Below are 11,454 nucleotides of genomic sequence, written 5' to 3'. Positions count from 1 at the left end.
TTTTTTATCTCTGATTTAATTTCAGATTGGGTTTATTTTAATGATTCTATTTCTTTGTTAAGTTCTACTTTCATGTCTTGAGTTGTTTCCATTATTTCATTCAACTTTTTGTATTTTCAAGGTTTCTATTAGGCATTAATCCCATATCCTCTTTAAAGTCCTTGGACATATTCATAATTGCTCTTTAGAAGTCCATGTCTTATGTTTCAGCTAAATTGTGTTGTTCAGGACCTATTGCAATAGCACTAGTGGCTTCTATAGGAGGCATATTGTCTTGGTTGTTCATGTTTGTGCTTTTGCTCTGGGATATAGGCATATGGAGTTAAGATATTTGGTGTGTTTCCAGGTATAGATACCTGGTCTCATTTCTGTTGTGTAGGTATCCTCTTCTTTGGCTGCTGTTGCTGAGTCTGTGGCCTAAGCAAATGTGATGGCTGTGGGTTTCCAGGCAGAAAGCATTTCTGTGCATTGGTAGGTGTTACAAGGAAATAGGGATGGGCTAGAAAGGCTGAAGGTGCTGTAGAAAAGAACTAAGGGGACCCTGGCTTTGCACCAGGAAGTGGAGTCCCAGAGTTGAGCATGGCAGTGGCTCTTGACATCAGGCTGCAGCAGGACTAGGAGTTAGTCTGGAGAGACAAGAGGATAATAAAATCACCTGCCAGAATCCCAGCTAGTGTGGCTTCGGGGACACCCTAGTACACAGTGATTCTACAAGTAGGTATGAATCACAAAGAAATAGAGTTGGGTTAGAAAGAAAGTTGAAAGAGGCATTAGTAGAGAACTAGAGAAGTCTGGTTCTGAACCAAAAGGTGGGTTCTCTAGGGGATGAAGGTGGGCTTGGAAGAGGGGCTCCTATATGTCTATATAATTACTTTCTTTAAAACTCTTTTGTAATGAAAGAGGCATTTGTGAAATTGCCTACATTTATCACATTACTTCAAATAAAATTTCTCTGATACTTCAAAGGGCCCCAAATCAAAAGCCTAACTCCATTCATATAATAGTAATATCATATTTTAATTTAAAAATCAAATATGCTGACAAAGGAAGAAAATAGTGTGTTACTGCTACATACCACTTTAACTACTTTGTATGGACTTTATTTGGTACTAGGAGTAAATCCAGGGCCTTGTACATGCTAGGTATGAATTCCACCACTAAGCTACATTGACAGTTCCATTTTGTATTACTGTATATGTACAAACCCCACCAAGAACAGGGCTGAAGAGATAGATGGCTCATTGATTAAGAATACTGGCTATTCTTCCAGAGGATTCAGGTCTAATTCCTAGCACACACATGGTTGCTCACAATCATCTGTAACTTTCCTACCACAGGACTTAACATCTTCTTTGGCCTCCACAGACACTGGAGCCATGTGGGAAACTGACACACAAGCATGCAAAATATCCATAGAAATAAAATTAAAATTAACAATTAAGAAAACAAAGAATAATGATGACCATGTTTTTCCCTGTGGAATATAAAGTCATTTTGAACCACTGAAGCACTGTGCATATATAAGGAATTCAATTATTCAATTACTCTTCAGAGTCTTTTTACTTTAGCTTAACATTTATAGAAAATGAAAGAACCACAATAAACTGAGAGACCACGGCTCTCCTGAGGACACGCCTGTTCCAGGCTACCTTTCATTATTTCCCTGCTGAAAATGAGAGAATAGACTCCAGTACATGTGGTGGAGACAATTTCTCAAGCTTCTTTTCCAACTACATCAAGATTTTTGCTTTTTAGTTCATACCAGTAGTTTGAATTATTGGGTAGCAGACATGATGTCAAAAGACTGGATAATTACCTGTCATATTCCATGTCTGAAGGCAGCCTTCCACCTCTGCAACTTGATGGATAATCTCTGCTTGCATTCCAAAATTTATTATATTTGGATTTTATGTGGGAGTGCACGATCCCATGAGGGAGATACCTCAAGCAACCTCTTTTCCTTTCCATCTCTATCCTAACCCACATCTTGCATATACACCATAATCCACATATAATGTATATACAAATAGACACACACAGAAACACACACTGTGCACAACATTGTGTAGACATATTCCAAGTTGTCCAAAAACTGACCTATGTTCAAATATTTGCTCATTAATTTTTTTCACCACATTCTCATTTCACATTACCTTCCAACCTAATAAACAGTCATATTCAGGCAACCTAAAAGCCAAACCTGCAAATGCTGATGGACTTTTCCCCTGATTCCAGTGTACTTTGCAAAAGTTTATCTCGCTCAGAAAAGTGGCTCTGCTGTTGAGAGCACTCCACTGTTCTTCCTGAGGACCTAGATTCAGTTTCTTTGACCAAAAGGTGGTGGCTCAAAATTACCTGTAATTACAGCTCCAAGAGATCTGATGCCCTTTTCTATCCTACTTATACATGAGATACACACTTGGTACACAGACATTATGAAGGCAAAATACTTATACACATAAAATAAATAAAAGCATTATTTATTAGTTTAATTCATTCCATAGTATACCTAATGGTAATAGCTTTACATATGAATATATTACTTGTGTGTGTGTGTGTGTGTGTGTGTGTGTGTGTGTGTGTGTGTACATGTGGAAGCCAGAGGTTGAACTACCTTCCTTGATGCTCTCCATCCACAAGGATATCCCCACCCAGCCCACACCCACCCCAACAAAACTCTCCACTCCCTGGTGCCTCAACTCGCTTGAGAGTTAGGTGCATCTTCTCACAGAGTCAAGACCCAGCAGTCCTCTGCTGTATATGTGTTGGGGGCCTCATATCAGCTTGTGTTTGCTGCTTGGTTGGTGGCTCAGAGTCTGAGCAATCTTGAGGCTCCAGGTTAGTTGAGACTTCTTGTCTTCCTATAGGGTCACCCTCCTCCTCAGCTTCTTCCAACTTTTCCCTAATTCAACCACAGAGTGACCAACTTCTCTTCATTGGTTGGGTGTAAATATCTGCATCTCATTCTTTCAGCTACTTGTTGGGCCTTTCAGAGGGCAGTCATGCTGAGTTCTTGTCAGGTCTTGAGACCTCCCCTTGAGCTGGAGCCCAATTTGGGCCAGTGACTGAACTTCCTTTCTCCCAGACTCATCTCAATTTTTGACCCTGCAGTTCTTTTAGACAATAACAATTCTGGGTCAGAGCTTTTGAGTGGGATGGCAACCCCATTCCTCCACTTGATGCCCTGTATTTCTACTGGGGTAGACTCTACAAGTTCCCTCTCTCCAGTGTACGACGGCATTTTATCTAAGGTCCCTTCCCTTTGATTCATGAGAGTCTCACCTCCCAGGTCTCTGGTACATTCTAAAGTGTCACCCCACCTCCTACTTCCCAAAGTTACCTTTTTCCACTCCTTCTGCTGGCTTCAGTCCTGTTCCAACACCAAAAAACCTGGTCAGGTTCCCCTCTTCCCCTCCCTGTTCCCTTTTCCACCCAAATAACTCCCTCCCCCCAACCTCAATGATTGTTGTCTGCTTCCTCCCAAATGGGATTGAAGCATCCTCACTTGGGCCCTTTAGCTTCTTGGCTTCTATGGATTGTATCCTGGGTATTCTGTACTTTTTTGGCTAATATCGACTTAATAGTGAGTACATACCATGCAAGTCCTTTTGGGTCTGAGTTACCTCATTCAGGATTATATTTGCTAGTTTCACCCATTTACCTGCAAAACTCATGATTTCCTCCTTCTTAATAGTTGAGTAGTATTCCATTATGTAAATGAACCACATTTTCTGTATCCATTTTTGTTGTGGGGCATCTGGGTTACTTCCAGCTTCTAGCTATCACATATTTGTCTGCTATGAATATAGTAGAACATGTGCCCTGTGGCATGGTGGGGCATCTTTTGGATATATGCCCAAAAGGGGTATAATTGGGTCTTCAGGTAGATCTATTTCCTATTTTCTGACTAATCTCCAGATTTTCAGAGTGGTTGTACCAGATTGCAATCCTACCAGCAATGGAGGAGTATTCCTCTTTCTCCATATCCTTGACTACATGTGCTGTCACTTGAGTTTTTGAATGTAGCCATTCTGATTGGTGTGAGGTGAAATCTCAAGGTCATTTTGACTTGCATTTCCCTGCTGATTAAGAACTTTGAACATTTCTTTAAGTGTTTCTCAGCCATTTGAGATTCCTCTGTTGTAAATTCCCTGTTTAGTTCTATACCCCATCTTTTGATTGGGTTGTTTGGTTTCTTGGTACTTAGCCTTTTGAGTTCTTTATATATTTTAGATATTAATCCTTTTTGGATGTATGGTTAGTAAAGTTTTTTTCCCAATCTGTAGGTTTCTAATTTGTCCTACTGACTATGTCCTTTGCCCTACAGAAGCTTTTCAATTTCATGAGATCCCATTTATTAATTCTTGATCTTAGAGCCTGAGCTATTGGATTTTTGTTTAGGAAATTTCCCCCTGTGTCAATGAGTTCAAGTCTCTTTCTCATTTTCTCTTCTATTAGATTCAGTGTATCTGGTTTTATGTTGAGGTTCTTGATATACCATGGGCCAACTTAAAGCCCTGGATGGTAGCTGAAATCAGTCAACCTGCCAACTTTCCTGCACCTCCACCAGCCACTGGGGCCAGCACTCCTGCACTACCCAGGCAAGTGCTGGGGCAAGTTTTCATGCACTCACATGACCAGTGCCAGCTGTCCCATACCCATCTACAAGCAATTGTCACTTATTTCAATAAAAGGATTAGCCATTATTTGGATGGAGATATTAAAGTAATGTTCAAGTTTCTTATAGGACACTGCAATACATTAGTGGAAAGAATCAACATATGACTGTCATCAGTCTCACAACATCAGATTATGTGCATCTTGTGGCAGTACAGTGTATCCTCAAATCAGTAATGATGCAGCTATTTACATCACAAAAATTTAAAAGGACCAGTTGTCATCCAATCACACCTTTATGACCAATAAATATTGCATACTTTAGTTTATATAGAATCATGTAAGATGCAACAAAAACATAATAATGTAAGCTGTGGAACATTCCTAGGCCATAAGTAAAGGGATTAGCAGGCATATTTATTGTCTCTATACACCGGGGCCTCTCTGGGCCACATCCAATAGTGAAATAATATCTAATATATGAAAAACTCAAAAACTAGATATCAAGAAAATAAATAATCTACTTTTAAAAAGGAGTAGAAATTTAAATATAATTCTCAGAAAAGGAAACTCAAATGGCTGAGAAACACTTGAAACATTCAACTTCCTTAGCCATCAGGGAAGTACAAATCAAATCTGCTTTGATGGGGCTGGAGAGATGGTTCAGCAGTTAAGAGCACTGACTGCTCTTCCAGAGTTCCTGAGTTCAAGTCCCAACAACCACTTGGTGGCTCAAAACAGTAAAGGCATCTGATGCTCTCTTCTGGTATATCTGAAGACAGTAACAGTGTACTCACATACGTCAAAATAAATTAATGAACTAAAAAGCCCCAACTACTCTAAGATTTCATTTCACACCTATCAGAATAGGTCAATAAAAGTGGCAGCTCATGCTATCAAGGACATGGAGTAAAGGGAACACTAGTCCTTTGCTGGTAGGAGTGCAAACTTGTAAAGCCTCTGTGTAAATCAGTGAGGCAGTTCCTAAGGAAGATGAGATTCAATCTACCTCAGGATATAGCTCTACTACTCTTGGGCATGAGCCCAAATGGTGCTTCATCCTACTACAGAGACACTTGCTCAACCATGTTCATTGCTGCTCTATTCATAATAGCTAGGAACAGGAACATACTAGATGACCCTCAACAGAAGACTAGATAAGGAAAATACGGTGCATTTATACATGTGAGTATTACTTGGCAGCTAAAAAAAATAACAAAATTCACAGGTAAATAGATGGAACTAGAGAATATCATTCTGAGTGAGGTAATCCAGACTCAGAAAGCAAATATGGTATATATTTGTTTATATAGAGATATTAACTATTAAGCCAATAATAACTAAGCTACAATAGGTAGAATTCCTGAGGTTAGGTATAGACTAAGGGACTAGTGGTGACAGGTTTCACTAAGAAAGGGAAATAGAATAGATAGTTATAGTTGGATGGTTGGGGCTGGAATGGGAAGATCATATGGGGAGGGGAAAAAGGAGAAGTAAAAAGGATGGAATATGGGTAGAGACAGCTAAAAGTAAGGGTTACTTGAGAATAACTCCCAAAACCCCAGGCTGCTACAAAGACTATAGGTTGTTCTCCACAAACTGCTTAAAAGGCCCCATTGCCAAAGACAATACCTACACAACTCATGGAACGTTGAGAAGATGAGCTGATGCCTATATAGAACCACCACTTCTCTATTCCAGCAACTTTGGAATAAGAAGATACTCTGCATGCTATCAAAAGAGAAAAATAAATACCTAGACAGCTACAAAAACTTTCGATCTACAATGATATCCTACATATAAGATATGCAAATGTAATGGTGGCATAAAGCCTGTGGAAGTAACCAATCAATATCTGATTTGACTTATGGCCACTCCATGATTTGTAATCCATATCTGACACTGCTTAGATGACCAAATATCCTGAGACTAGATAGTCCAGTGACCCAGGAAAAGACAAATACTAATGTTCTAAGGAAAAAAATAGCAATGAAGTGATCTCTAATAACTTTCTGCTATATTCAAAACTCAGTGCCTTGATTAGCTGTCAACAAAGACAGCATATGGGAACAAATTCAGAGACCAACAGCCAGGTATTATGCAAAGAACAAGACATCTTGGAACATTCAGCCTGAAATAGGTGCTCTCTGTTAAATCTCTCTCTTCGGGGCTCAGGGAATCAATCCTATAGCAGTGGAGGCAGAAAAAGTATAAGAGCCAGAGGGAGTAGAGGCCACCAAGGAAACAAGGCCCTTTCAATCAACATGACCAAAGCACATACAAACTCACAGACACTGAAACAGCATGCACAGGGCCTACATGAGCCTGCACAAGGTCCTTGGGTACATATTTTGACATCCTGTTTAGTGTTTTTATGAGACTTTTGAGTGTGCAGACAAATAGGTCTCTATTTCTTATGCTCTCCCTTGGGCTTGTCTCCTTCTCTTTGTTTTTCCAGTTACAACGCGTTGGCTTTGTTTTGCATCCTTATATTTTAATATTAATCCCTTAGAAGCTTGCTTGCCTGCTAATGAGAGACAGAAAAGGGGGGAATCTAGGTGCGATGAAAGGTGGTGAGGTATTAGAAGAGTAGAGGAGTGGGAACTGTAATCAGTATATATAACATGAAGAAAAAAAATCTATTTTCAATAAAAGGACAAAAAAGCCTCTCATCTTAAAAAAGCCCAGAGCCCCACCAACCAGGGAGCATGCAGGGGCTGTACCTAGGTCCCCTACTCATTTGTAGCAAATGTGAAGCTTAGTCTTCAAGTGGGTGCTCTAACATTGGATCCTCTTTCCCTACCTGGACAGCCTGGTTGAGCCTCAGTGGGAGAGGATGTGCCTAGTCCTTCTGGGACTGGATATCATGGGGTGGGGTGCTACCCCTTTCTCTGAGGAGAAGAGGAGGGGTAATAGAAGGAGGGACTTAAAACTGTGGAACTGGAAGAAGAGGAGGGTGGTATGCCTGTCATCAGGATGTAAGGTGAATAAAAAACATAAATTAGTATGTGTGGGGGGAGCCCAGAGCCAATTGTTTTCAGTGCAAAATTCTATAATACTTTCAAAAAATCAATAGAAGCAAAACTCCTAAAATTGTCCTAGTTTGAGTTACTATTGTTGTAGAGACCATGGCTAAACAGAGACACCATTAAATAGAAAATAAAAGAAAAATTCCAACTTCCATTTTCAAAGTCAGTATTATCCTGATACCAGAACCAGACAAGGATATATAAAAAAAGAAATTATAGGTCAATCTCTCTAATGAACATAAATGTTAAAAATTCAACATGATACTGATAAACCCAATTCAAAAACACTTCAAAAATTTATCCATATTAATCAAATCAGCTTCCTTTCAGAGATGTAGATATGGATCAATATATGTAAATCAATGGACATAATATATTCTGTAAGCCGTGCATTAAAAGAAAAGACATGGTTGTTTCATTAGATTAAATAAAATGCCTTTGACAAAATCCTAAATCCCTTTATGATAAAAGTCCTGGAAAGGATAGAGATATAGAAGGCATATCTAAATATAATAAAGACAACATACAGTAAGATCACACTCAACAGTTTTCTAAACTGAAAAAAAAAAACAAAGTTTCCAATAAAATCAGGAACAAAAAAAGGTTGTCCCCTCTTTCCATAACTATTCAGTATAGCACCTAAACTCTTAGCTAGAGCAATAAGACAACCAAAGAAGATGAAGATGATACAAGTCAAGGTATACTTCTTTGAAGATGGTATGATTATGCATAAAAGACTCCAAAGCCTCTACTAGAAATTTCCTCCAGCTGAAATATTTTGAGAAAACTAGTAAGATACAAACAAACACACAAAATTATCATCCTTCCCATATAAATACAAAAAGCACACAAAGAAAGAAATCAAGAAAAAATTATTCACAAAAACCTCAAAATAATGAAATACTTTGGAACAAATTTAATCAAGGAAATTAAAGATTTATACAATGAAAAGTTTAAATCAAATGAGAGAGAGAAAGAGAGAAATTGAAGATAATATCAGAAGATGGAAGGACCACCCTTGCTCCCTTGCTCACAGGTTGTGAAAATGGAAATCCAACTAAAAGCCATTTATAGATTCAATGCAATCTCTATCAAAATTTTAATAAATTTTCACAAAAAAATGAGAAAATAGTCTTAAATTTCATATGGACATGACACACAAGAACTAAAATCAAAAAACAATCACAGAATTGAGGACATGGATACAAATCCATCCACCTATGCACCATTTCTTTTTTTTCTCTCCTTTCTTTCTTCTTCCTTTCTTTCCTTTTTTCTGTCTTCCTTTCTTTCCTTTTTGAAGATGCAAAATAAATAAATAAATACCCACTGGAGAAAAGACAGAATTGTCAAGAAATGGTGCTAATCAAACTAAGTAAGTAGATGTAGATCCTCATTTCTCAGCCTGTATAAAATTCAACTCCAAATAAATTAAGGAATTCTAGACATAAGGCCTGATACCCTAAATCTAATAGGGGAACAGTATATGCTGGAACTCATTGGCATAGAAAGGGCTTTCTGAATTAGACCCAGAGTTCAGGCATCAAACCAACAAGTAATAAATGAAACATCATGGAACTAAAATATTTCTATGCAGTGAAAAGCACCATCATTTAAGTGAAGAAAGAGGCAGACCACAGAATTGGAAAAAGAACTTTACCTCAGACCCCATTGATGAAGACACCGTATATTTGAATTATAAAATTCAGAGCATACTGCTACTAACATGGAACTTTCTCATTGGCTAGCTTTCATAATGCTGGAAGTTGCTATATATTGCTACTGGAGGAAAAAAAATGATCATCAGTCATATCTAGTTGTAATTCTGCAAACTACAATAACAATTAGCCTGATAAGACATGTCCAGAGGTATAAAGTGACCTGAATATCTGTGTCCAGCCTGACTTGGTCCCGGAAACTTGTCTTTAGTGAAAAGGGAATAAATAAGGGACAGAAAAATAGATACCACATATACTGACAAGCAGTAATCAATCAAGTGTCTGTGCTTACCCTTACCTGCTCTGGCAAGGGATCACATCCAAAGGCCTTCTAGGTCTGTGTGATACAAATACAGACACACCACACACCTTTAATCCCTCTAACTGGAGTATACACACCCTTTGTACACACCACACACCTTTAATTCCAAACAATGTAGGTTAAATTAGTTTGTAGAAGGAAGCATCTATGTTTGAAAGTGATGGCTAAGGGTAGAAAAAGTGATGAATCAAAGAGAGATTTGACAGAATGATTCCAGGAAGGGGAGGCAGTTTTACTAGAGACAGGTTGCAGGTGAAGACAGAACCAGCCAGAGAATGAGGAGCCGGTTAGAATATATTGCCAAAGTTAATACGAGGCCAAGCAGAACAATTCAGTCAGAAGCTGAGAGAAGCCAAATTGAATCAGTCAGCCTTGAGATGAGTTTGGGCCAAAACAGCTGGGTTGAATCAGTCAGCCAGAGTTCAGAAAGAGCTAGAAAGGGTGAACTTACTCAGCTGTAAGCCTGTGCAATAACTATTACATCTGGTGAATAAGTTGCTTTTACAGACACCAAGTATGCAACAACCAGAGCTTCACCATATTTACCATGAACACAGGGAAGAGGACTTAGATAGTCTTGGTACTAAGGCTATTAACTGAGAACAGTCTAAGGTTATAAGAATAAACTGGGTTATGAAGCTGTGTTCATGCAGACTATGAACGTATAAAATTATGTCAATGCTATTACAGTTTAGGTCAGGTGAGAAATGGTATGTTCTGAGGCTTCTGAGATTCTTCTAGAAAGCTATATCCTGGGTAATGGCGGGGACCGGGCGAGTGGCCTGTCTTGGAGGCTCGGGACAGCCGCAGGCGCGGCGGGGGCAGCAGGGACAGCCTCACTGCGGGACAGCGCAGGTGGGTGCCACCCCCAGGAGAGGACCCAGTTGGTAACTTTTCTACATACCTCAGCCCAGGTCCACGCTCAACCTCGTGTTGAAAGAACGGAGCAAAGAAAAGAAGAAAGTGGATTGCAAGCCTAAGAACCAGGATGAGCAAGAAATCCCTTTCAGGCTCCGAGAGATTATGAGAAGTGGACAGGAGATGAAAAAGACGCTAAGTAACAAGAAGAGAAAAAAGGAGGGTTCCAGAAGCGACGACTTGAAAAGGCCCAGAAGAAAAGGGAAGCAAGAGCTGCTAAAAGATACTGTGAAGTTTGGAGAAGTTGTGCTGCAGCCCCCTGAGCTGACAGTTCAGCCTAGAAGGAGCACAAGCAGAGATGCGCCTGGCAAGAAGTCACTAATGCTGAAGATGCTGTTGGGCCCTGGTGGTGCGTCCCCAGCTCCAGCCACCTCACTTGCCTGTCAGCGGATCCTGGGGAAAGAGCGGGAACGGGCTGTGCAGGCTTACAGAGCCCTGAAGAAGCTGCATCGACAAGAAGCGACACCTGCACAGCCACCAGGCAGCTCTTCCCAGAGGACACTCCAGGCTTGTCTGTGATGTAGGGACTTTAGGGTTTGATCCCCCCGGAACTGGTCCGGGAGCTGCTAGACCTGGGTAAGGGAGAGGCAGCGGATGTTTGTTCCTGGAGAGGATCCTGAGAATGAGCTCTCAGTTTGGAAGGGTGGTTTTCCTTCCTCTGAAGATTGTCCTTATAAGAGTGACCACCACTGGATCCACTGGATCCCGTCTCATACAGGCAAGCTCCCCCAACACTTGCCTGAGACACAGCTGGGAGGACCGGTATTTTCCCTGAGCCTAAATTCATTCTGAAACAAGTGTCGGCTGAGGCAAGCCAGGACCACTGTAGAATGGACTCAATCCCTTAATC

General features: G+C 40.0%; 1 pseudogene; it reads left to right on the top strand.

Moving 5' to 3' along the window:
* Positions 1-10,445: 10,445 nt before the first annotated feature.
* LOC116082611 lies at positions 10,446-11,123 on the top strand (annotated as a pseudogene).
* Positions 11,124-11,454: the final 331 nt, after the last annotated feature.

Source organism: Mastomys coucha, unplaced genomic scaffold (assembly GCF_008632895.1).
Source record: "Mastomys coucha isolate ucsf_1 unplaced genomic scaffold, UCSF_Mcou_1 pScaffold7, whole genome shotgun sequence".
In the NCBI taxonomy this organism is placed as follows: domain Eukaryota; kingdom Metazoa; phylum Chordata; class Mammalia; order Rodentia; family Muridae; genus Mastomys; species Mastomys coucha.
The sequence above is the reverse complement of the archived record's forward strand: the minus strand, read 5'-3'. Positions and strand labels throughout refer to the sequence as shown.